This window comes from Schistocerca serialis, chromosome 4 (genome assembly GCF_023864345.2).
Source record: "Schistocerca serialis cubense isolate TAMUIC-IGC-003099 chromosome 4, iqSchSeri2.2, whole genome shotgun sequence".
Taxonomy (NCBI): domain Eukaryota; kingdom Metazoa; phylum Arthropoda; class Insecta; order Orthoptera; family Acrididae; genus Schistocerca; species Schistocerca serialis.
In genome coordinates this window covers 888,060,983-888,087,519 of record NC_064641.1, presented here as the reverse complement: position 1 = coordinate 888,087,519, position 26,537 = coordinate 888,060,983, and the positions used below count along the sequence as shown (strand labels likewise).

The following is a 26,537-nucleotide window of genomic DNA, read 5'->3' as shown; positions in this document are numbered from 1 at the left end:
CCCCCCCCCCCACAGATGTTCCTGCACTTCACTAGAAACTTCTGGCATTGCAAGGTTCCTAGAGGCAACAGGGTCATTCCACATCAAAACACGCAATAATCCAAAGATTTGTAACCCTGTATCTCAGATTTTCACAAAACTTTGCACATTTGCTTACACTTATAACACAGGAACTTCTGCAAAATCTTTTTGGTCTCAGACCACAACTTTATTTTATATCGAATTTTAAATGTAGTTATATTCTGATAACTGGACTCTGCAAGAATGCCAATGCAAAATGCCAATAACTGAGGTGTTTATGAAACTTTTGATTTGGATTTTTTTTTCAGAAGTTAAGTAAGAAGTTAACAGATACCCAGTTACTGAAGCAGTAAAGTTAGAAAGAAATTTTTTTTAAATATCAATGTACGTCGATTATCGATTTCAGAGAAATTGCGAGGATGTGGAGAAATGCTTATATCACATTTCTCTAACCTGCTGGGAACCTGATTGTAGTCTTAAATAATCCTCTAGATTATAAGCTTTCCAATAAAATAAAAATTTCAATGGGTCTTCTGCTAATTGACACACACACCTGAAATCAAAATACTTCTTGCTGCAATGGAAAAGGGCCATTTTAAGTAAGTTCATCCACTTGCTGCCTCACTGCCTCAGATGCAAGGGTATCAAATAAGCACCTTTAAGTACAACTCATTCTAAGCAGCATGTTAACTGTAAGTGTGAAAATTTATTTCCTTTCATTTGACTAATTCAGTAATTTTTTTAAAGATTATAATATATCTGATTTATGTGTTTAGCCAATCACCTGCTCACAGTGATAAAAAAAGTGTTCTTAGATTGCAGTAGCTTATTTGAAACCTTTATAAGCATGAAAACAATTAAACAATTGCTGAAATTCATTGTTGAGAATCGCTGGCGTGCATCAATTGGTGTATTTGGCATCAGTTGATCTTTGTTCTTCTACGAGACATCTCATATTTGTTTGTGGTGCGGCTCTATCATTCCACTTGTATAAAAGATGTTTTAAGTGGATTAGTGCTCAGTTAAATGCAATAGAAAATGTGAATTCATGCAATGTTGGAAAATTACTGAAACCACTGTGTCAGTTTACAACCTAGACCCTAGTAAAAACTCTACAAAAAATAGCAGAGCTGAGTGAAGACAAACGAGCTTTTATACTGCTGCGATACAATGTACACTTTCTACAAGATCAAGAAAGTGCTACAATATATGGAAATCACATATACTATTACTCAAAAGTTTTTGAAAGTCTTCAAATAACTTCTTGCGATCCTTTCAAAAAACACATACGAACAGTTAAAAAATCTTTGAGATCAGTTTGCTTGTCTTTATCTAAACCATCAACTGTTTGATGAATCTCCATGAAACCAGACCAAAAACAGTGCAAGATTTGTGAACAAAAAACTGACTGATTGAAATGAAAGTGATGCAGGTGACCCGGAGGTGACATTTCACTAACCAGTACTAAAACATCAAAGTATGCAAATAAAACTAAAACTTTACATGATTTGCAGTGCTCTCCCTTAAAATTTCACACCATTCCAAATCACAGCGAGGCTTCATATGGCATAATGAACCTAGAAAAAGTGAAACATGTTTTGGAAAGAAAAGTATGCTACTGCAGTATTGAAGAATCTTACCGTAGAGAAGAAAAATTTTATTGTGAAATTTTTAAGAAAGCCAAAGATTTTGATACCTTGATGTTGTTAATGAAAGATAAAGTGGCTAGCATAAGAGTAGTACCTGAAAAAAAAAATTCAAATTTTAATATTAGTTCCGCCCTCTTGGTCAAAAGAAAACAATGTCAGAATTCAATGTTAGTGAGTATGTGGTTTGACAAGCAAGGAAACTGTGGTTTAAGAATTGATAAATACCCATTTCTGTTTTCAAAGGGGGAAAGATTGCTGATGAAGTGGTAAAGATAGTCACTGATTTCTACCAAAATGATGAATACACTCGAATGTTACCAGGAGCAAAAGACAAAAATTAGCATTCAGAAGAATGTGTGTACACAAAAAAGATTCATCCTTTGCACCTTAAGAGAACTGTACTCTCGTTTTAAGTGGAAGAATCTGAACATGAACATTGGTCATTCTAAATTTTGTTTGCTAAGATCAAAGTGGTGTATTTTAGCTGGTACTGCCAGCACTCATTCACCGAAATGTGAAACTACTTTTGGATGTGGAACACATTGAGGAAACAAAGAACTTACCACACTCATTTAAATCTTAGTGTCAGTCAAAATCATTGAAAAATTGAAGGAAAATCTAACCCCAGAAAAAGCAATTCTGTTAATGGACTTTGCTGAAAATCACAGTTTTGTAATTCAGAATGAAATTCAGAGTTACCACTGAACAAGAAGCAGCTGTACAATACACCCTAGTGTGTGTATGTGGTAAATGAAAAAAGTAAATTGGTAATACTGAACCACTGCTTTGTAAGTGATGATATGGAACATGATGGAGGATTTGTAAATACTGTCCAGCAAGAAACTGTTAAGTGGCTGGCAGAGTATTACCCACATGCGAAGAAAGTTTGTTATTTCAATGATGAATGTGCTGTTCAACCTAAGAACAGAAAAAGCTTTAAAAATTTGCTCAGCATCAATAGAAAAGTCGTTTTTGTGCTCACACAGTCCTTTCTCGCTACAAGCCACAGTAAAACTGTGAGCAATGGTTTGGGAGGAACTATAAAGCATATATTGAGAAGAGCTAATCTTCAAGTAGCGGATGATGCGGAATAACAACTGCATCTGGTGTTTACGATTTCTGCGAAACTAATTTTGACAAATGTTTTTTACGATTCTTAGAGAAAGTCAATGTAGATTTCCTATGCAAGAACCTCGAGAAGAGATTTTCGACAACCCGCACAACACCTGGTACCAGGAATTTTCACCATTACAAATCATTTTCTTGTGATTCTTGAGAGATTAGAAAAGTAACTTCTTCTGAAAAGCCTTCCTTGATTTTTTCCATTCAGTGAAAATGCCCCAACAGATATGCACTCGTCCTCAACAAAATTCTTTTGTAGCAGCTGTACATTATGACAGGTCGTACTTTGCTTCATCAGAAATGTCTGTGATGAAGAAAGAGATGTTTAACTACTTTTTCTCCACGCACCTGGACCAGCAGTGTCATTCTTTTGGCCTGAGAAGGAAGACTTTTGTTATGTACCTTAGGAAAACATTTTGTGTGCTGTTGGTGTACCTAAATCAATATTATTAGGCAGAATGTATCACTTTAATGAAAAAGATATGAAGTTAACAGAATACAATTTGTCACAGTGCATTAAAAAGAGAGATGCTCTTAAAAAGTTTCTTTGACAGTTTCAAGGATCTTCACTGCTTAACATGTACATTTTAAATTAACATCAGAGTGGCTACAATATTTGGTGTTTAAAGATGCTAATTTGACACCCTGAACAAAGTTAACCTGCATAATGAAATTGTTTCAATTACTTTTACAACTTTTGGCTCTTTGTTTTCATGAGGCAGCCTTGTCAGTTTACATAATCCAATTTGAATGATCTTCTGGACAATGATGCGATATATGTTAAATTACCCTCCAATATCTATCAAAACTCAGGGTACTGCTTTGTTTTTCTTTTCTTTTTTTTTTCTTCTTCAAATAATATCAGAGTTTCAATAAACATAAATCTTGTATCAGCTCCCAGAAAGTGTTTTACATATTTAAAACTCATTGTTTGGACCAAAACAGCTTAAATTGATTTTCTATATTCTCATAAGTCAAGAATAGTTATTGATTTTTTTCCCCAATAAAAATACGATCCTTCCGTGACATTTGGGAAATATGACAGCAATATGTTGAAAATAAGATATTTTCTGTTATTATTATTACTGTCATTATTTTTGTCTGAAGTAATGCAATCCAAATGACAAACTTCAGTTGCAGCATTTACATTTTAAAAAATTTCCATTGACCCCCCCCCCCCCCCTCCTCAAACTACATGAAGCATGTGAAAAAATTTTGCATCGATTATTACCATGCAGAAAATAATAATAAGAAAAAAAAATTAATGAAAATCTGAAGCAGTGGGTATAAGGTATGTATAATCTTACTTAAATAAATCTGAAATCAATACTTAGTGTTGTGATGGAAAAAAAACTGTGTCCATTCATAGAAAACCCACAAATAATCTTATTACAATGTGTACTGTCTTGGGAATTATTTAAGACCAATTATAAGTTACTACCAGGTTGGAGAAATGTGACAAGCATTTTTCAATATGTGTGCATTTTTTCTGGAAATACGAAAGTGACAAGTATTAAATTTTTGTATTGTACTTTGTAGCCTTTACTGCATAAATATACAGGGTGATTCAAAAAGAATACCACAACTTTAAAAATGTGTATTTAATGAAAGAAACATAATATAACCTTCTGTTATACATCATTACAAAGAGTATTTAAAAAGGTTTTTTTTCACTCAAAAACAAGTTCAGAGATGTTCAATATGGCCCCCTCCAGACACACGAGCAATATCAACCCGATATTCCAACTCGTTCCACACTCTCTGTAGCATATCAGGCGTAACAGTTTGGATAGCTGCTGTTATTTCTCGTTTCAAATCATCAATGGTGGCTGGGAGAAGTGGCCGAAACACCATATCCTTAACATACCCCCATAAGAAAAAATCGCAGGGGGTAAGATCAGGGCTTCTTGGAGGCCAGTGATGAAGTGCTCTGTCACGGGCTGCCTGGCGGCCGATCCATCGCCTCGGGTAGTTGACGTTCAGGTTTCATAACTAACCTTTTTCGTAGGACTCTCCATACAGTTGATTGTGGAATTTGCAGCTCTCTGCTAGCTCTGCGAGTCGATTTTCCTGGGCTGCGAACAAATGCTTGCTGGATGCGTGCTACATTTTCATCACTCATTCTCGGCCGTCCAGAACTTTTCCCTTTGCACAAACACCCATTCTCTGTAAACTGTTTATACCAACGTTTAATACACCACCTATCAGGAGGTTTAATACCATACTTCGTTCGAAACGCACGCTGAACAACTGTCGTCGATTCACTTCTGCCGTACTCAATAACACAAAAAGCTTTCTGTTGAGCGGTCGCCATCTTAGCATTAACTGACGCTGACGCCTAGTCAACAGCGCCTCAAGCGAACAAATGTACAACTAAATGAAACTTTATAGCTCCCTTAATTCGCCGACAGATAGTGTTTAGCTCTGCCTTTTGTCGTTGCAGAGTTTTAAATTCCTAAAGTTGTGGTACTCTTTTTGAATCACCCTGTATTAAAAAAAGATGCTGTGACTTACCAAACGGGAAAGCGCTGGTAGACAGACACAATACAAAACACACAAATAGCAAGCTTTCGCAACCCACGGTTGCTTCATCAGGAAAGAGGGAAGGAGAGGGAAAGACGAAAGGATATGGGTTTTAAGGGAGAGGGGTAAGGAGTCATTCCAATCCCGGGAGCGGAAAGACTTACCTTAGGGGGGAAAAAGGGACAGGTATACACTCGCACACACACACACACACACACACACACACACACACACACACACACACACACACACTCGCGCACACACGCACACACACACACACACACACACACACACACACACACACACATATCCATTCGCACATATACAGACACAAGCAGACACATGCAAATGCAAAGAGGTTGGGCAGAGATGTCAATCGAGGCGGAAGTACAGAGGCAAAGATGTTGTTGAATGACAGGTGACGTATGAGGGGCGGCAACTTGAAATTAGCGGAGGTTGAGGCCTGGTAGGTAACGGGAAGAGAGAATATGCCAAGGTGTGTGTGTGTGTGTGTGTGTGTGTGTGTGTGTGTGTGTGTGTGTGTGTGTGTGCGCGCGCGCGAGCGAGTGTATACCTGTCCCTTTTTCCCCCCTAAGGCAAGTCTTTCTGCTCCCGGGATTGGAATGACTCCTTACCCTCTCCCTTAGAACCCACATCCTTTCGTCTTTCCCTCTCCTTCCCTCTTTCCTCATGAAGCAACCGTGGGTTGCGAAAGCTTGATATTTGTGTGTGTGTTTGTGTGTTTTTTATTGTCTCTGTCTATCAGCACTTTCCCGTTTGGTAAGTCACAGCATCTTTTTTTTAATATATTTTTCCCATGTAGAATGTTTCTTTCTATTATATTCATGTCATTACTGCTTACATAATCACACGCCTGTTAAGTACGTGCTTCTCTTAACATATGAAAAAAATTCCAAATCAAAAGCTTCAGAAGCTCCACAGTTATGGGCATTTATGAACGTAAGTACCATTTTGCACTGACATTCTTGCAGAGCCCAGTTATCAGAATATCACTACATTTGAAATTCGATATATAAACAAGTTTTAGTCTGAGAGCAAAAAGACTTTGCACGAGTTCTTACATTATAAGTTTTAGCAAATGTGCAAAGTTACATGAAGATCTGAGATGATAAGTGTTATGACCTGCGTGGTTTGATGTGGAATGACCCAACAGCATCGTCTGCAAAAACGCCTCACAGAGTTGGCGGCGTTATGTACTACATGTGTGTTCTCCAGAAATTACCTTTACGCCTGTCAATTCCACCGTCCTGTTAAGAAATAGCGACCAAATGAAAACTGCCACTACAGTATGGCACTAGAGCAGGTAGAGAGAGCCACATTGCCACACTGCAAAACGAACACTCAAGCTCATGAGACTTGCAACTAGTGCTGTCATTTCGCTTTGTTTTGACTGAAATCAGGTTTGTTTAGTTTCTGATATTTACTCACTTTTATTCCATGGCAAATCATGTTTAATGTACGATGCTGCAAGCCAAACATGTGAACGTGTATTTGCTGAGACAGTACACTGAGCAAAAAGGAGAAAGGTTAGCCCTTATTTCCTGGAGCTCACTTTGTTAATAACGGCAACAGCTTTGTAAATAAGCAAAACCGCAGTTGTTACACACTTTCTAAACTGTCACTTCAAAACAATTGGCTTTACGCAGGCAGTAAATTTTCTTTGTGTGCAGCGCTGAATGATACACGCTTCAATAACTCCTTTATTTGAAGACAAAACATTTTAATGCATCGAAATCCAGATTTCTGTGGTGGATGACAATCATAGCATTGGATAATATTGTTTGGGTCAATGTCAGGCATTCACGACTTACACCCGGGTCAATAACTAAGTGACAATGCTAGTTGATTATAGGATATCTAGCGTAGCAGCAACCAATGATTTCACACCTTATGTCCTGAACACAGTTGTCAATCTTTCTTCTACTTCAGCTGCCAGTTACTGATCAGCTGTGGACAACAACTTCTGACTGTATGAATTGCTGAGAGTTGTTCCTACACACTATGTTTCTCAGTCTGACATGTTTTCTTAATGGAGTTCGTGAAGCTAACTGTGAAACTGCATTGGAAACTGAGCCCACTATTAAGATCCTGCAAAGCAAACTTAACATTATCGCAAGTACACAAGGAACATATGAACGTACTCAGGATTGAATGTACAGCTGCTGTTGCAAGAGCACTTGCACCTAACAGCAAACAGCTTACATCCTCCCTTTTGAGCCCAAACTGACGACCGCTTTGTTATTCTGATCTAGGAATAGAAGCTGGAATGAGGGATCCTGAGGATGCAATGGCAGAACCACTTGAAGAGGGCCAGGGAAGAGGGACCGAGAAACTTGGCACAGTGGTATGACTCAAGAGACTCGTTCGAAGAACTGTGGTTGAAAACCCTATCAGGCCATTGAGATTTGAATTTTCTGTGCTTTTCTTACATCACTTAAGCCAAATACGGGTATGCTTCCTACGGAGAGGACATTGTCTGTTTCCTTTACCACATTTCCAGCAATCCTGGCTTGTGCTCTGTCTCTGATTACCTTTCTAACATATTCGTGCATCACACCATGCTACTCTGTGTGTGAATGCCTGTCTGCACTACCTATGGCCAAGACAACGTAGTGTTCTGGCATGTGTGGGCAAGTGACAGGTGCATGAATGGCAGAAGATGCATACTCGCAAAATCTCTTTGTAGAGCAGCACAACTACAAACTGGTTTAGCTTCAACCACAGTTAGACAGTAGTGCGTATTGTGAATCTTTACGAGTATTACTAACCCAATCCAAAAAGTGCAAATAATGTTTAGTTATGCTACTTTTAGGTACACTTTAAAAAAAACTTTTATCGAAGTATTTGTAAGTACATCTGTGTCACTCATTACATTTTTGAAATTTATTTGCAATATGAGAGAGCGAGTTTGGTGAAGAGATTAGTTTATGTGAACCTACAATTGATTGGTTAACAAATAAAGTTGAGAAGGCAGTTGAGTGTAACTGGATTTAATAAAGACTCTTGTGGTGTGCATAGTGTAAGACCTTCGGTACACACACCATCAGATTATTTGACTTGTCGCTCTAACGAAGTAGGCGAGTGTCAGCAATATGTCTCGTGGTCTTATCGTGGCGTGTTTATCTCCTGTCGTTAGGTCAGACGATAGAAATGCCACTTGCACGCTTAGAGTAGCAGGTTGACGGTGACCAACTTTAAATAGAGCTTGATTAATTTTCACACACATTTATTAAAATAATAAAAAGCATAGACATTACGTAACTTGATTCTGGATGCTGTTTACAATTGACAATCTGAAGTTCCTTTGGTCTTGGTACGTTAATCTTATTCTCACATATCTCTGATACTTGACAAAGTGTCTATTCATTCATCTTCATGGCTATGTACAGGAATATGGTAATCTTATTAGGCGCAGACTGAAACTTGACTATAGACTGGTACAGACTAATGCAGACTCGTACAGACTGGTGCAGACAAATGCAGACTGACTAATCTGAGGTCTGTACACTTGTTATAATACCCCGCGCATTCAGGTATCACTGCGCGAGTGTGATCCGCGAGGAGAAAAGGTTCTACGTTAGCAGCAATCTCATTGGCTGCGTTACATATTAACACACCGATCGGCGGACGCAGAATTTGGTCCGTCTCTAAGGCAGCGCCATCTCGTAGTGCGGAGATGGACGAGCGCTGCGCCTGCGCTGTTGTGCTTAGCGGGGCACGCTCTAGTGGGACAGTTGTATACGCGCTGACTACACGGAACTATGTACGCAACAACTCTGAAGTGGGTTTTGGCACAAGACTGTTCTGTACACTTCTTGGCAGGAAGAGAATGTATTGAGAAATGAGGCTGAAATCTTTGCTTTAAAAAATATTATTATGTTCTGTGTGTGAAGACAATGTGACATTATACGAGAGTGGGATGTACCTTTCTACCGCGTAATTCTGTTGTATGAAAGCAATGTGGGGTGAATTGTGGCTGTAGTAAGTGAAAAATATGCCACTTATGCTATTACTGAATTATGCTTGATTATTGTCAAAATGTCTAAAGTAGTTAAAGTTAATAACTTTAGCTCTTTCGAAATGTAATTCAAAAACTGTGTGATAAATGTCAATCATGAAAAGTACAATATTGTGAAAAGGAAAGTTATCACTCACCGTATAGCGGAGATGCTGAGTCCCAGGCAGGTACAACAAAATAACTGTCACAAATAAAGCTTTTGGCCAGTAAGACCTTCATCAAAAATAGACGGCGCATGCTACACACACACACACACACACACACACACCTGTAGTCTCAGGCAACTGAAGCCGTGTGTGTGTGTGTGTGTGTGTGTGTATTTGAAAAAGGCCATACTGGGCAAAAGCTTTATTTATGACAATCTTTTTGATGTACCTATCTGCGACTCAGGATTTCCGCTAAATGGTGAGTGGCAACTTTCCTTTTCATAATATTGTACATTCGATCCTGGATTTTCCATTGTTAAATCATGAAAAGTTGACTCCAGTTGTTTTAGTGGACATGCAATGACACAGGCCTGTTCACCTTTCCTGTGCAGTCAAAAAATATAGTAATTATTGTCTGTACAGTGTGAATCTATACTTTAAGTTCTCTAGTGATATTATTTCATATTTAGCAAGTTCATTACCAGACTTTAATCCCATTTTTAGTGGGGACTGTGAGTAAGCACTTAGTGTTGGGTTCATGGGGTTGAATCCTATTACTATCTATGTCCTCACACCAACTGAAGAATCAAGAGGATGAGGAGAAAGAAGCTTTCTACAAATCTTTGGGAAGAGCATATGATTAATGCACTGGGAATGATACAAAAATATTAGCCAGAGACCTATACGGCCAGCTGGGAAGAGAACACATCTATAGACCGGCAATCAGTATATGCAGTTGACATGCAATAAGTAATGACAATGGGACAAGTTTGATACTCTTTGCAACATCTAGAAACACAGTGGTAGGCTCCACATTGTTCCCACACAAGGAAATACATAAGGGAACATGGACAGCACTAGAGGCAAATACAACAAATCCGACTGACCATGTACTAACTGGTGCAACACACAAGTCAGAGTAACTGGATGTAAGGAGTTTAAGAGGTCAAAATATAGACACGGATCTTTACCTAGTTTTGGCACGGGTGAGGGTATGAGTATTTAACGCAGTGAAAGGAACCCAGCCCAGAACAAACCAATATAACATTACAGCTTTAGAATATGAGGAATCACAGGAATGATACAAGGAGAGAATAATTCAGGCCCTTGAAAACGCTGGAGAATGTAAAAACACTGAAGATGAATGGGAAACGATAAAAAAGGCAGTACAGATAGCAGCAAGTGAGATACTTGGGAGCAACGTAAGGCAAACAAGAACCAAATGTGAAACAGAAACAAATGAAACATACAGAAGGACGTTACAACCACCAGGATTATAATGGAAGAATATAAAGAAAAACAGAGAACTAAAAAAAGGACACATCAAAGAAAAAAGAGGGAGTGGATGAAGGCAAATATTGATGAGGTGAAGATTCTAAGAAGTACAAATGAGGCAAGGAAATTTTAAAGAGAGGTAAATAACACATGGAAACTTTTCAAGGGCAGAATAAGTTTAATAAAAGATGAAAAGGGCGAAATTATAAGCAAAGAGAAGAAGCTATGCATAGGGTGAAATTGTATGTAAAGAGAAAGAGTTTGAGAGAGGTGGTGTCACTACTTTAACAAACTCCTTACCCAAGAGCAGTTATACTAAGGAACTCAACAGAAAAACAGGAGAAAGAGGATCCAGATAACAGTGTGGACTATGTAACTTGTAAGAGGTGAGAACTGCAATGAGGAAATTAAAGAAGAAGACTCCAGGAACGGATAGCATTCCAGCAGAGCTTTTCAAGCAAGGAGGCTCTGAATTGGAAATAAACATCCTGAAACTGGTTAAACTAATATGGGAAGAAGAGGAAATACCTCAAAAATGGAAAGAAAGAATTACATGCCCCATATATAAGAAAGGAAACTATACAGAATGCAGTAACTATAGAGGTATCACAATGGTTAATCTGGGATGTAAATATCTCTCTAACAAGGATAGTAGATTTGACAATGAAAGGGACACAAGCTAGCATAAAAACTGGAGGAATGTTGTCCAATGCTTTGGAAATTAGGAATACTGCAAGATGATGCGCTGGCACGCCTCCCATTCGATGTCGCCTTGGAGACGGTGATGATATATGCAAATACCTTAAATAGGGAAAAGATTTTTCATAAATCTGTGCAAATACTGGCCTACACAGATGACATTTCCATTACTGTCAAGAGTTCTTGCTACTGTGTCAGAGACATTCACCTCACTTGAACAGCCTGGCAGGAATACAGGACTAAATATCAATGAGCAGAAAACAAAATACCTAGCTGCTGGAAAAACACACAGGGAGGACATCCCAGCCAAAATAACAATGGGTATCTACACCTTTGAGACTGGTAACAATTGAACCCAGGTATGGTAACAATTGAACCCAGGTATGGTAACAATTGAACCCAGGTACTTGAAATGGTCGACTTTTTCGAAGATACTTTCTATGAAATAAAGCAGAGGCTAACTACAGCTAATAAAGCTTATTTCACCTTAACAAAGCTTCCATCTTCAAGGCTCCTGACTAGAACAACAAAACTAGCCAGACCAGTGGTTATTCACGTCTCTGAAACCTGGGCTCTGACAGCAAAGGACGCCAAATTGCCAGATGCGTTCAAGAGGACACTCGGGGGAGAATCATCTGCTCAATTTGCGAAAGGGAAAGAGTGAGGAGTTGTAAGCCATCTCCAAAGATCAGCCTGTTAGCAAGTCATCTAGGATGAGGTGGGCTAGACATGGGGCGTGGACAAATGGTACGGGGGCGGGGTGGGGGTAGGGTGGGGAAAGTTTTACAAGGAAAGACAGATGGACAGAGTGAACATTGTTGACCAAAAACTAGATGGGAGGATCGAATCATAGAAGACATTCAGAAGACGGGCTACACGAATTGGAAAATGTTAGGAAGGGGCCAGAATAAATGGAAAGAGATAGTTTAAGAGTATCTATAGAGCCGCGGAAGAAGAAGAAGAAGAAGACTAGGACAACTTAAGTTTTTCAATTTAAAACTCTTCTCTAAATGAACTTAATCAGTTTTTGAAAATACAATGTAATTGGACAAATAAAAAATTTACTCTCCAAGCGGTGGTAGGAGAACACACATATAACAAAGGTGTTATGCATGCAAGCTTTCGGAGCCAGTGGCTCCTCGTCCTTACAGAATGGTTTAAAGGGGAAGGAAGAGGGATGAAAGAAAAGGACTGGTGAGGTTTAACAACATCTACATCCATACTCTGCAAGCCACCTGACGGTGCGTGGCGGAGGGTACCTTGAGCACCTCTATCGGTTCTCCCTTCTATTCCATTCTCGTATTGTTCGTGGAAAGAAGGATTGTCGGTATGCCTCTGTGTGGGCTCTAATCTCTCTGATTTTATCCTCATGGTCTCTTCGCGAGATATACATAGGAGGGAGCAATATACTGCTTGACTCTTCGGTGAAGGTATGTTCTCGAAACTTTGACAAAAGCCCGTACCGAGCTACTGAGCGTCTCTCCTGCAGAGTCTTCCACTGGAGTTTATCTATCATCTCCGTAACGCTTTCGCGATTACTAAATGATCCTGTAACGAAGCGCGCTGCTCTCCGTTGGATCTTCTCTATATCTTCTATCAACCCTATCTGGTACGGATTCCACACTGCTGAGCAGTATTCAAGCAGTGGGCGAACAGGCGTACTGTAACCTACTTCCTTTGTTTTCGGATTGCATTTCCTTAGGATTCTTCCAATGAATCTCAGTCTGGCATCTGCTTTACCGACGATCAACATTATATGATCATTCCATTTTAAATCACTCCTAATGCGTACTCCCAGATAATTTATGGTATTAACTGCTTCCTGTTGCTGACCTGCTATTTTGTAGCTAAATGATAAAGGATCTATCTTTCTGTGTATTCGCAGCACATTACACTTGTCTACATTGAGATTCAATTGCCATTCCCTGCACCATGCGTCAATTCGCTGCAGATCCTCCTGCATTTCAGTGCAATTTTCCATTGTTACAACCTCTCGATACACCACAGCATCATCCGCAAAAAGCCTCAGTGAACTTCCGATGTCATCCACAAGGTCATTTATGTATATTGTGAATAGCAACGGTCCTATGACACTCCCCTGCGGCACACCTGAAATCACTCTTACTTCGGAAGACTTCTCTCCATTGAGAATGACATGCTGCGTCCTGTTGTTGTTGTGGTCTTCAGTCCTGAGACTGGTTTGATGCAGCTCTCCATGCTACTCTATCCTGTGCAAGCTTCTTCATCTCCCAGTACTTACTGCAACCAACATCCTTCTGAATCTGCTTAGTGTATTGATCTCTTGGTCTCCCTCTACGATTTTTACCCTCCACGCTGCCCTCCAATGCTAAATTTGTGATCCCTTGATGCCTCAAAACATGTCCTACCAACCGATCCCTTCTTCTAGTCAAGTTGTGCCACAAACTTCTCTTCTCCCCAATCCTATTCAATACCTCCTCATTGGTTACGTGATCTACCCACCTTATCTTCAGCATTCTTCTGTAGCACCACATTTCGAAAGCTTCTATTCTCTTCTTGTCCAAACTGGTTATCGTCCATGTTTCACTTCAATACATGGCTACACTCCATACAAATACTTTCAGAAACGACTTCCTGACACTTAAATCTATACTCGATGTTAACAAATTTCTCTTCTTCAGAAACGATTTCTCTGCCATTGCCAGTCTACATTTTATATCCTCTCTACTTCGACCATCATCAGTTATTTTACTCCCTAAATAGCAAAACTCCTTTACTACTTTAAGTGTCTCATTTCCTAATCTAATTCCCTCAGCATCACCCGATTTAATTTGACTACATTCCATTATCCTCGTTTTGCTTTTGTTGATGTTCATCTTATATCCTCCTTTCAAGACACTGTCCATTCCGTTCAACTGCTCTTCCAAGTCTTTTGCTGTCTCTGACAGAATTACAATGTCATCGGCGAACCTCAAAGTTTTTACTTCTTCTCCATGAATTTTAATACCTACTCCGAATTTATCTTTTGTTTCCTTTACTGCTTGCTCAATATACAGATTGAACAACATCGGGGAGAGGCTACAACCCTGTCTCACTCCTTTCCCAACCACTGCTTCCCTTTCATGCCCCTCGACTCTTATAACTGCCATCTTGTTTCTGTACAAATTGTAAATAGCCTTTCGCTCCCTGTATTTTACCCCTGCCACCTTCAGAATTTGAAAGAGAGTATTCCAGTTAACGTTGTCAAATGCTTTCTCTAAGTCTACAAATGCTAGAAACGTAGGTTTGCCTTTTCTTAATTTTTCTTCTAAGATAAGTCGTAAGGTTAGTATTGCCTCACGTGTTCCAACATTTCTACGGAATCCAAACTGATCTTCCCCGAGGTCCGCTTCTACCAGTTTTTCCATTCGTCTGTAAAGAATTCGCGTTAGTATTTTGCAGCTGTGACTTATTAAACTGATAGTTCGGTAATTTTCACATCTGTCAACACCTGCTTTCTTTGGGATTGGAATTATTATATTCTTCTTGAAGTCTGTGGGTATTTCGCCTGTCTCATACATCTTGCTCACCAGTTGGTAGAGTTTTGTCATGACTGGCTCTACCAAGGCCATCAGTAGTTCTAATGGAATGTTGTCTACTCCTGGGGCCTTGTTTCGACTCAGGTCTTTCAGTGCTCTGTCAAACTCTTCACGCAGTATCTTATCTCCCATTTCATCTTCATCTACGTCCTCTTCCATTTCCATAATATTGTCCTCAAGTACATCGCCCTTGTATAAACCCTCTATATACTCCTTCCACCTTTCTGCCTTCCCTTCTTTGCTTAGAACTGGGTTGCCATCTGAGCTCTTGATATTCATACAAGTGGTTCTCTTCTCTCCAAAGGCCTCTTTAATTTTCCTGTAGGCAGTATCTATCTTACCCCTAGTGAGACAAGCCTCTACATCCTTACATTTGTCCTCTAGCCATCCCTGCTTAGACATTTTGCACTTCCTCTCAATCTCATTTTTGAGACGTTTGTATTCCTTTTTGCCTGCTTCATTTACTGCATTTTTATATTTTCTCCTTTCATCAATTAAATTCAATATTTCTTCCGTTACCCAAGGATTTCTATTACCCCTCGTCTTTTTACCTACTTGATCCTCTGCTGCCTTCACTACTTCATCCCTCAGAGCTACCCATTCTTCTTCTACTGTATTTCTTTCCCCCATTCCTGTCAATTGTTCCCTTATGCTCTCCCTGAAACTCTGTACAACCTCTGGTTCTTTCAGTTTATCCAGGTCCCATCTCCTTAAATTCCTGCCTTTTTGCAGTTTCTTCAGTTTCAATCTGCAGTTCATAACCAATAAATTGTGGTCAGAATCCACATCTGCCCCTGGAAATGTCTTACAATTTAAAACCTGGTTCCTAAATCTCTGTCTTACCATTATGTAATCTATCTGATACCTTTTAATATCTCCAGGATTCTTCCAGGTATACAACCTTCTTTCATGATTCTTGAACCAAGTGTTAGCTATGATTAAGTTATGCTCTGTGCAAAATTCTACAAGGCGGCTTCCTCTTTCATTTCTTCCCCCCAATCCATATTCACCTACTATGTTTCCTTCTCTCCCTTTTCCTACTGACGAATTCCAGTCACCCATGACTATTAAATTTTCGTCTCCCTTCACTACCTGAATAATTTATTTTATCTCGTCATACATTTCATCAATTTCTTCATCATCTGCAGAGCTAGTTGGCATATAAATTGTAATACTGTAGTAGGCATGGGCTTCGTATCTATCTTGGCCACAATAATGCGTTCACTATGCTGTTTGTAGTAGCTTACCGGCATTCCTATTTTCCTATTCATTATTAAACCTACTCCTGCATTACCCTTATTTGATTTTGTATTTATAACCCTGTAATCACCTGACCAAAAGTCTTGTTCCTCCAGCCACCGAACTTCACTAATTCCCACTATATCTAACTTTAACCCATCCATTTCCCTTTTTAAATTTTCTAACCTACCTGCCCGATTAAGGGATCTGACATTCCACGCTCCGATCCGTAGAATGCCAGTTTTCTTTCTCCTGATAACGACGTCCTCTTGAGTAGTCCCCGCCCGGAGATCCGAATGGGGGACTATTTTACCTCCGGAATATTTTACCCAAGAGGACGCCATCATCATTTAATCATACAGTAAAGCTGCATGTCCTCGGGAGAAATTACGGCTGTAGTTTCCCCTTGCTTTCAGCCGTTCGCAGTACCAGCACAGCAAGGCCGTTTTGGTTAATGTTACAAGGCCAGATCAGTCAATCATGCAGACTGTTGCCCCTGCAACTACTGAAAAGGCTGCTGCCCCTCTTCAGGAACCACATGTTTGTCTGGCCTCTCAACAGATACCCTTCCGTTGTGGTTGCACCTACGGTACGGCCATCTGTATCGCTGAGGCACGCAAGCCTCCCCACCAACGGCAAGGTCCATGGTTCATGCGTCCTGTTATCTAGGAACTCCTCAATCCAATCACACTATTGGTCTGATAGTCCATATGCTCTTACTTTGTTCATTAAACGACTGTGGGGAACTGTATCGAACGCCTTGCGGAAGTCAAGAAACACGGCATCTACCTGTGAACCCGTATCTATGGCCCTCTGAGTCTCGTGGACGAATAGCGCGAGCTGGGTTTCACATGACCGTCTTTTTCGAAACCCATGCTGATTCCTACAGAGTAGATTTCTAGTCTCCAGAAAAGTCATTATACTCGAACACAATACGTGTTCCAAAATTCTACAACTGATCGACGTTAGAGATATAGGTCTATAGTTCTGCACATCTGCTCGACGTCCCTTCTTGAAAACGGGGATGACCTGTGCCCTTTTCCAATCCTTTGGAACGCTACGCTCTTCTAGAGACCTACGGTACACCGCTGCAAGAAGGGGGGCAAGTTCCTTCGCGTACTCTGTGTAAAATTGAACTGGTATCCCATCAGGTCCAGAGGCCTTTCCTCTTTTGAGCGATTTTAATTGTTTCTCTATCCCTCTGTCGTCTATTTCGATATCTACCATTTTGTCATCTGTGCAACAATCTAGAGAAGGAACTACAGTGCAATCTTCCTCTGTGAAACAACTTTGGAAAAAGACATTTAGTATTTTGGCCTTTAGTCTGTCATCCTCTGTTTCAATACCATTTTGGTCACAGAGTGTCTGGACATTTTGTTTTGATCCACCTACCGCTTTGACATAAGACCAAAATTTCTTAGGATTTTCTGCCAAGTCAGTACATAGAACTTTACTTTCGAATTCATTGAACGCCTCTCGCATAGCCCTCCTCACACTACATTTCGCTTCACGTAAGTTTTGTTTGTCTGCAAGGCTTTGGCTATGTTTATGTTTGCTGTGAAGTTCCCTTTGCTTCCGCAGCAGTTTTCTAACTCTGTTGTTGTACCACGGTGGCTCTTTTCCATCTCTTACGATCTTGCTTGGCACATACTCATCTAACGCATTATGTACGACGGTTTTGAACTAGGTCCACTGATCCTCAACACTATCTGTACTTGAGACAAAACTTTTGTGTTGAGCCAACAGGTACTCTGAAATCTGCTTTTTGTCACTTTTTCTAAACAGAAAAATCTTCCTACCCTTTTTAATATTCCTATTTACGGCTGAAATCATCGATGCCGTAACTGCTTTATGATCGCTGATTCCCTGTTCTGCGTTAACTTTTTCAAATAGTTCGGGTCTGTTTGTCACCAGAAGGTCTAATATGTTATTGCCACGAGTCGGTTCTCTAACTGCTCAAGGTAGTTTTCAGATAAAGCACTTAAAAAAATTTCACTGGATTCTTTGTCCCTGCCACCCGTTATGAACGTCTGAGTCTCCCAGCCTATATCCGGCAAATTAAAATCTCCACCCAGAACTATAACATGGTGGGGAAATCTACTCGAAATATTTTCCAAATCATCCTTCAGGTGCTCAGCCACAACAGCTGCTGAGCCAGGGGGCCTATAGAGACATCCAATTACCATGTCTGAGCCTGCTTTAACCGTGACCTTCACCCAAATCATTTCACATTTTGGATCTCCGTCAATTTCCTTCGATACTATTGCACTTCTTATCGCTATAAACACGCCTCCCCCTTCACTGTCCAGCTTGTCTCTGCGGTATACATTCCAATCTGAGTTTAGGATTTCATTACTATTTACATCTGGTTTCAGCCAACTTTCTGACCCTAGTACTATATGGGCGTTGTGACCGTTTATTAATGAGAGCAGTTCTGGGACCTTTCTGTAGACGCTCCTGCAGTTTACTATTAGCACATTAATATTGTTATTCCCTGTTGCATTTTGCCTACTCCTACCTTGCTGCGTCTCAGGAGGCGTCTTGTCGGGCCTAGGGAGGGGATTCTCTAACCTAAAAAACCCCCATGTGCACTCCACACGTACTCCGCTACACCCTTGTAGCCGTTTCCGGCGTGTAGTGCACGCCTGACCTATTCAGGGGGACCCTACATTTCTCCACCCGATAGCGGAGGTCGAGAAATTTGCACTCCAGATCTCCGCAGAATCGTCTGAGCCTCTGGTTTAAGCCTTCCACTCGGCTCCAAACCAGAGGACCGCGATCGGTTCTGGGAACAATACTACAAATAGTTAGCTCTGATTTCACCCCGCGAGCGAGGCTTTCCGCCTTCACCAATTCCGCCAACCACCTGTACGAACTGAGGATGACCTCTGAACCCAGACAGCAGGAGTCATTGGTGCCGACATGAGCAACAGTCACACATGAGCACTGCACAGGAGTAGAAAAGGACTGGTGAGGTTTAAGAAAAGGAGCAGAAGAGGACTGGTGAGGTTTAGGAAAAGGAGTAGAGTGCAGAAAAGTCACCCACAACCTGAGTCAGGGGAGGCTTGTTGCCTGTATACATCCTCTGTCTATGTCCATTCACCCTAACTGATAATTTGGTGGTAGTCATGCCGTTGTAAAAGGCTGAGTAGTGTTCACATAACAGATGGTATGGGACATGTCATTCGTAGGTAAAAACGCACTGCACAGTCTTTGCATATGATTCGTTTGACATCATGACTGCAATATATGAAATGTAGCTAACATACTGAAATTGTATTTAAAGCTGAGAGCAGAGCGATATCCATCACAATTCTTGTGCACCCATTGTTCTGTCCATGCATGATGTGAATCGTGTAATCATAGCACCCGTCTACTTCATAAACAGTTCAAGATATCGAAAGAAGGTTTTCTTTGCAAATCATAGCTATTGTGAATGACAAAAATACATTTGGCACTACAACAGTGGACGTTTTACTTGCTGCGAGAGGAGAACGGAAATATTAGCTCACTTTATTACAAGACAGATATGAAGATTTATTTAACTTTGTATATATTCCACTTCCACAGGAATGCTCGGAGTCTTAGCTACTGTATATGGATATTAAACTATCACTGGACGCAGAAAATTTTACAAGACTCTTCTCTTGTTGTACACTAACGTAAGGTTCAAAATTAAAGTTCAGCAGAAGACATGAAATACACTGGTGCCCTATTGAAGACTATGCTATCAACTTAATAGTTGATCATGAACTAGGCTAAGGATTCCTCTGGTCGGTGGATGTTAATCAGTGTCTGCGTGATGGCCCTGTGGGGCTGGGAGGAAGTGTGAAGCTTCACCAAAAACATTAAAATGTGTGTGAAATCTTATGGGACTTAACAACTAAGGTCATCAGTCCCTAAGCTTACACACTACCTAAATTATTCTAAGGACACACACACACACACACACACACACACACACACACACACACACACAAGGGAGGATTCGAATCTCCGCCAGGACGAGCCGCACAGTCCACGACTACAGCGCCTTAGACCGCTCATTTAATCCCGCGCGGTGAAGGTTCACCAGTGTCTCCCATTTGTCACTGCAGTATGCAGCGAGACACTGTTATCTTTTGTTATATTGATGCAAGCTGCTGACTTTGTTACAGCACTACAATCTTTGGATGGTACCACGATAGCACACAAAGAGATGCATACTTTGCTGTATGATTAATTCTCGAACCTTTTTTATCTGTCGAGATATGTGGTGGATGGTACAGCCAACTCATGGATAATGCCATATCTAGCCAGAAGAATGCAAAAAACTGTACTTAGCAATTCAAGAAATGTAGTTCAGGGACATAATTCTGACGGGAGAAATCATGTATGTGGTTCCACAAGGTTCAATCTTAGGTCCACCACTATTCCTCATATACAGGGTGTACATAATATCCGGGAACACTTTCAATTATTTATAGTACAATAACTAAACACTGTACAGATATCATACTGCATTTTGAAAAGAAACTCTGAAAGTTTTTTTTTTTTTTTTTTTACAAATATTTTAATACATACCATGTGTGACCCGGCACACATCAACATGGTAATCGAATTCTTGCCATACCCTTCCCAACACGGCATCGTCGACTGTGGCAGTCGCTTCCCATGTTCTCTCCTGGAGCTCTGCTACATCATGTGGTAGAGGCGGTACATACACCACATTTTTAATGTGTCCCCACAGAAAAAAAGTTACATGGAGTGAAATCTGGTGATCAGGGAGGCCATTTCATGGAACAGCTGTCCCCTTCTGTAGCATGGTCACCATGTTTGCAATTAGCGCTGGCTGCCGACTATCAGAAAATTACCAAACTACGCTGTGGCGGTATACATGAAAAAAAAAAAAACCCTCTCTCTTTGAAATGACATATGTATGATATCTGTACAATGTTTGGTTCTTGTGTAATAAATAACTGAAAGTGTTCCTGGCTTTATGTACACCCTGTATGCTAATGATCTTCCATATACTATACAACAAGCAGAATTAGTTCTTTTTGCATATGACTCTAGTACTGTAATCAATCCAAGCATATGTACAGAAATGGAACAAATTGTAAATAAAGTTCTTAAAAGTATCATTGACTGGTTTTCTGTGAATGGTCTCAGCCTCTATTTAAAAAAGACACAACATATTCAGTTCTTCACATCTATAGACACTACATCAACAATAAGTGTAACACATGGTGAGGAAATAATAAGTACGGTGGAAATTCAAAATTCTTAGGGGTCTATATTAATGAGAATTTAAATTGGAAATCATATACATTCTGGAACTCTTAGAACAACTTAGTTCAACCAATTTTCACCTGGAAGCATTACAAATCTTGGGACGAGACAAATTAGTAAGTTGATGTATTTTGCATATTTTCATTCAATAATGTCAAAAGAATTATGTTCTGTGGTAACCCATCTTTAAGAAAGAAAGTCTTCATGGCACAAAAATGTACTGTAACTATGTTATGTTGTGCTTACCATTTTCATCTTGAAGACATCTGTTAAAAGAGTTGAGCATTCTGACTACTGCTTCACAGTATATTTATTCCCTCATGACGTTTGTTGTTCATAATACACCACAGCTCAAAATGAACAATGAGGTACATAATTACGATACCAGAATGAAAAACGACATTCAGTACACCACTTTAGGGTTGTCTGTAGCACAAAAAGGGGCGTACAACGCTGCAACAAAAATTTATGATCAGCTAGCCAGTGACATAAAATGTGTGACAGCAAAGTAAAATGTGAAAACAAACAGAGAAATTTTCTCCTTGAGAAACTACCAACAAGCTAGATTTGAATTCTTATTTCATTAAGAAATATTGTAAAAGGCAAGATTCAAGGCATTTTGTTTTACACATTTTAATTTTCTGATACTTGAATAGTGATTAGGCAGATTCAAGTATAATTTTCTTCTGAAAAAGGTATTTCAGTTCTTTTGTAATAAGCATTAGCATACTTCAGAGGGAGGAGGGAGGAATTATACTGAAAAGGGTATTAACTTCAAGAAACTTGAGGGAATTTTTAATATTGAAGAACATCCCAAGAAAGCTGTGTGTGATGTGTGATAACCAATAAGACTTAATATGTTGCTGTGCTGATTAACCTTACGTTAATGTAGTCCTTGTCATCCTTTCTACTTCTAGCTCCACTAGGAACATGCAAACAGTCTACAAAGGAGACTGCTTACAATGTACATGTGCGACACATTTTATACAGTGCCGAGGTCTTTAGGACTATTACCACACAAGACTAACAAAGAATACTAATGCATACATAGAGGGATGACACAAATGGTTAAAGGTTTGTTTAACCCATGGGAGACCAACATGGAGATTGTGGGACAAACAGATACAAACTATCCCAAGAAGGACAACTGCATTCACAATCGGTCTGGTGAGCATTTTCCAAGTTTGGCATGCACCATCATATTGAAAGAGACTTCAAACTTAGAAAGCATTAACCCATACCAACAAATTACAGCATACATCTAAAATAATTACTGGTCTTGAGTTTCATTTCATAAGTAGGTTTACTCTGCAGCTTTATGGTTCATTATAAGGTATTTGTGGGAAATCTTACAGTGAATCAGAACAAAATGGGAAGAAAAAACCCTGATAAAAAAAGCAATCCAACAATGTACATTGAGTCCAAAATTTGAACCATCACATCTTACCTTGTAAGAGGAAGTAATGAAAATTTCATAAGCGTTGTTCTGACTGGTTTGATGCATCCCACCACAACTTCCTCTTCACCTTTGAGTAGCGCTTACACAAAACAACTGTGTTATTCATATGTGATGTATTGAGACTGGAATTTGCAAAACACAGGATGTCGTCAATCATCATCTGCATATGTTTTTGTTCAGTGTGCTGCTATGTTCCCCATTGCTTGCTCCATTACGATACCACAAATTTCATCTTCAAAATTGATGTTTCACCTCAGGCAAATCATGAAATACCAGCTCTTGATGTATCAAAACTTATCACAAATGAGGGAATGTAGTAATCGATGACAAAAAATGTCTGTGTGCCGTCACATAACCTGGTTATTAAGCTACTGCTACACTGCTGCCCCAATTGCCTTGCAACTGAAGAAGACTGCAATGCAGGCAGAGCATCTCCCAGCTGATTCAATTCTACTGTCATTGCGGCCTCAATTTCTGTAACTATAAGGTCCAGTACTTATACAGAAGGGACTACGACATTCATCAGTACACAGTTGCCACCTGAAAAACGAAAACTGTTTTAGAAGAAACAAATTATATTATGATATTATCTTACAATAGCAGAATTCATAATGCAATAACGAATGTTGATTTCTTTAAAAATACATTATCACATATTATAGTAAGTTGCCGAGTAATTTTATAATTTCAAATTGATATTAATTACAATGCAAAGATTTCCATCACTAGTGAAACAGCTTTTTCCAAATAATAAGACTATCTCAGCTTACATTATCAGCAGAACAGCTTAGTGCAAATTGTTTTCTATAAAGTGCCCAATTTTAGCAGCATGCGACAGTGGTCTTAAGTAATTTACATTTCAGCTTTTCTAAGTGGTAAACTTGCATCAACTTTCATTTTTACAGTGTACATGCATCACAAATACGAATACAAGCAATTTTAAAATGACTAGTTTGATGTAGCTTTTCACACTAGTCTACCCATGTGCCAGTTTTATCCCTATGTAAATACTAATACCTAAAGTGATTTGAAACGGCTTACAATCCTTGGCCTCTCTCTACAATTGTTACCCCCCCCCCCCCCCCACTTTCACCACTTACCAAATTAAATGTTAAATTACACATCACGAATCGTCGTAACTTATCCCTTCTTTTATTCAAATTGGGGAATGAATTTCATTTCTACAGATTTCAGTTCAGTAGCATTTAATTTGTTATCTGATCTACCCGTTGAGGCTTGGTTTCACATACGGCATAATCTATTTTCCTTCTGTATGTAGCGCCCCTGTTAATCGTCCATACAACAGTAGGTCATTCCGTCTCAAATCAACTAACAGCCTGAAAGTTGATATCTCAGATTTGGATATCCCCCCCCCCCCCCCAGGTAATGTACCCACTAACACTAGTTTAGATTTGAAATTTCAAATTTTTCTGCCCTTTGGTTTTTGACTTTCAAGGGTTTAAAAATAAAAATACCTCCGTTTTTGATCAATCGATGATTGTTTTAAAATGCTTTAGCTCAAAAACTATACAACCTAGAGAGCTCAAACTTGCACCATTGTTTTCCTCTATAAATTCCCTTCAATTTGATATGTAACATGACTATGCTACCTAAATTTGAAAATTTTAAACTATTCCAAAAAAATATATTTTTTTTTAAATTTCCAAAATTCATACCCTCGGATTTTTTTAATAAAAATTGTATGTGTTGTCCAGTCTGACTGACTACATGCATGCAAAATTTCAAGATGGGATCTCATTGGGTTCTTGTATAAAATAATATTTTACTACCGCAATACACAGTAGTGAGGTGAAAAGCAGACTATTTCTAGGCTATGAAGGCCAAAGGTAGGCCTATGCAATTCTAACAAACTTAAATTATTATGTTAGCCTTTTTATGCAACATTACCCCCTTATTGTTTGTTAATTCATTAAATGATATTTTAATGTGAGAATAAAATATACAAAAAAAAGGAAATACGGAAGCATCCGATCCCGCCCGTCTGCTTTGATCCATGACGTCACAAATATGGCGGAAACGACCATAGACCACGATTTCAATATGGCGCATATGAAGTTGGTACGTACACATTATGAGGACGAAAATACATCGAAAAACAAACACACACACACTTCCCACAAAAAGCCTAATGACACTAACGAGACAAGCGTGGGAAATGGGGTGTTTTTGGGTGGGGGCAAACTAAATATAAACAAATTTAGACACCCACCCCCATACAAAACCACACAAAATGATGAAAAAAACCGACATCACAAAACTCCCCAAATAGCACTAAACACAATATCATCTGGAATCGGACACTTCCCTTGACCTATATAGCTCAACAGCAGCTCCCGATTCCAAAATTAGGATAAAACACTTCCTCTTGCCTATATAGCTCAAAATCATCTCCCAATACCAATATCAACATACACAGCCACACATTGGGATCGAAAACTTCCCTTGACCTGTGTTCTGTTAATTTTATCCGTCATATCCATTCCTGAACAAAAGCAACAACTAATTAATTAATTTTATTAAAATTACTACACAATGTACAGCGAACAACACTAAATTAACCTTCACACAAAATCATTAACTTACTGAAATGAATTTTGACTACAAACACAGCCGACACTCAAAACAATTCTGGATTATGAGCAAAAGCAAACTGAGCCCATTACACCACACAAACGAAAATCCTGAACATACCACCACACAGCACAACAAACCACAACACGACGACATCTACAAACACGCCACACAAACAAACCAAACTCCATGCCGCCATGACGTCACACACGACAACACCCTTACGTCACGGGTCAAAGCTGACACGTGGGATCGGACGCTTCTGTCTACCCATAAAAATTATAACTTAAGAATCTTACGATTTTGTACGACATTCACTTTTTATTATTAAAAAAACGTGAGATTTTCATATAGGGACAAGGCTCTAGTTTTGGCCACTACCCCACTTATGGCCACCTTGATGCAACGGGGAAGCTACACTGCACCCTTTCATTATATATTATAAATGGGAGGGAAAACTAAAACATCTCCAGTATGTCTTCATATCAGATTGCCTGAAACATAATGCAGTTGCTTTCTACGTATTCCAGGAAAAACTGCTAGAAATCATAAACCAAAACTTGTCTTTTGCAGTTAAAAAGATTAGGCCTACTTACTTTTCTGATGGCAGTGCTGCACAATATAAAAATAAGAAAAACTTCCTTAATTTGTGTTTGCATAAAACTGATTTTGAAGTTGAGGCAAAGTTTGAGTTCTTTGCAACATCCCATGGCAAGAGCACATGCAATGTCCTTGGCGGAACTGTTAAGCGGCTAGCTGCTAAAGCCAGCTTACAAAGGCCATATGACCAACAAATCTTTACACCCAAATCACTTCATGTATTTGCCATAGAAAACATAAAAAACATTGGCTTTGAATATTGCACAACAGAGGAGTATGAACAGACCAAAGAATACTTACTTCCTCAGTTTAGTGACTCAAAAGCGATTGTGGGAACACAATAGT

At 39.4% G+C, this 26,537-nt stretch overlaps 1 long non-coding RNA gene across 7 annotated transcripts in view; it reads right to left on the bottom strand.

Moving 5' to 3' along the window:
- The window catches only part of LOC126473560 (uncharacterized), a 196,662-nt gene that overhangs the window by 8,847 nt on the left and 161,278 nt on the right, over positions 1–26,537 (bottom strand). For all 7 annotated transcript variants that reach the window (XR_007586486.1, XR_007586487.1, XR_007586482.1 and 4 more), the window contains exons 2-3: positions 22,989–23,540; positions 21,788–21,994 (exon numbers count right to left, since the gene is read on the bottom strand). This is a non-coding gene — a long non-coding RNA (uncharacterized LOC126473560). The remainder of the gene's footprint in view (positions 1–21,787; positions 21,995–22,988; positions 23,541–26,537) is intronic.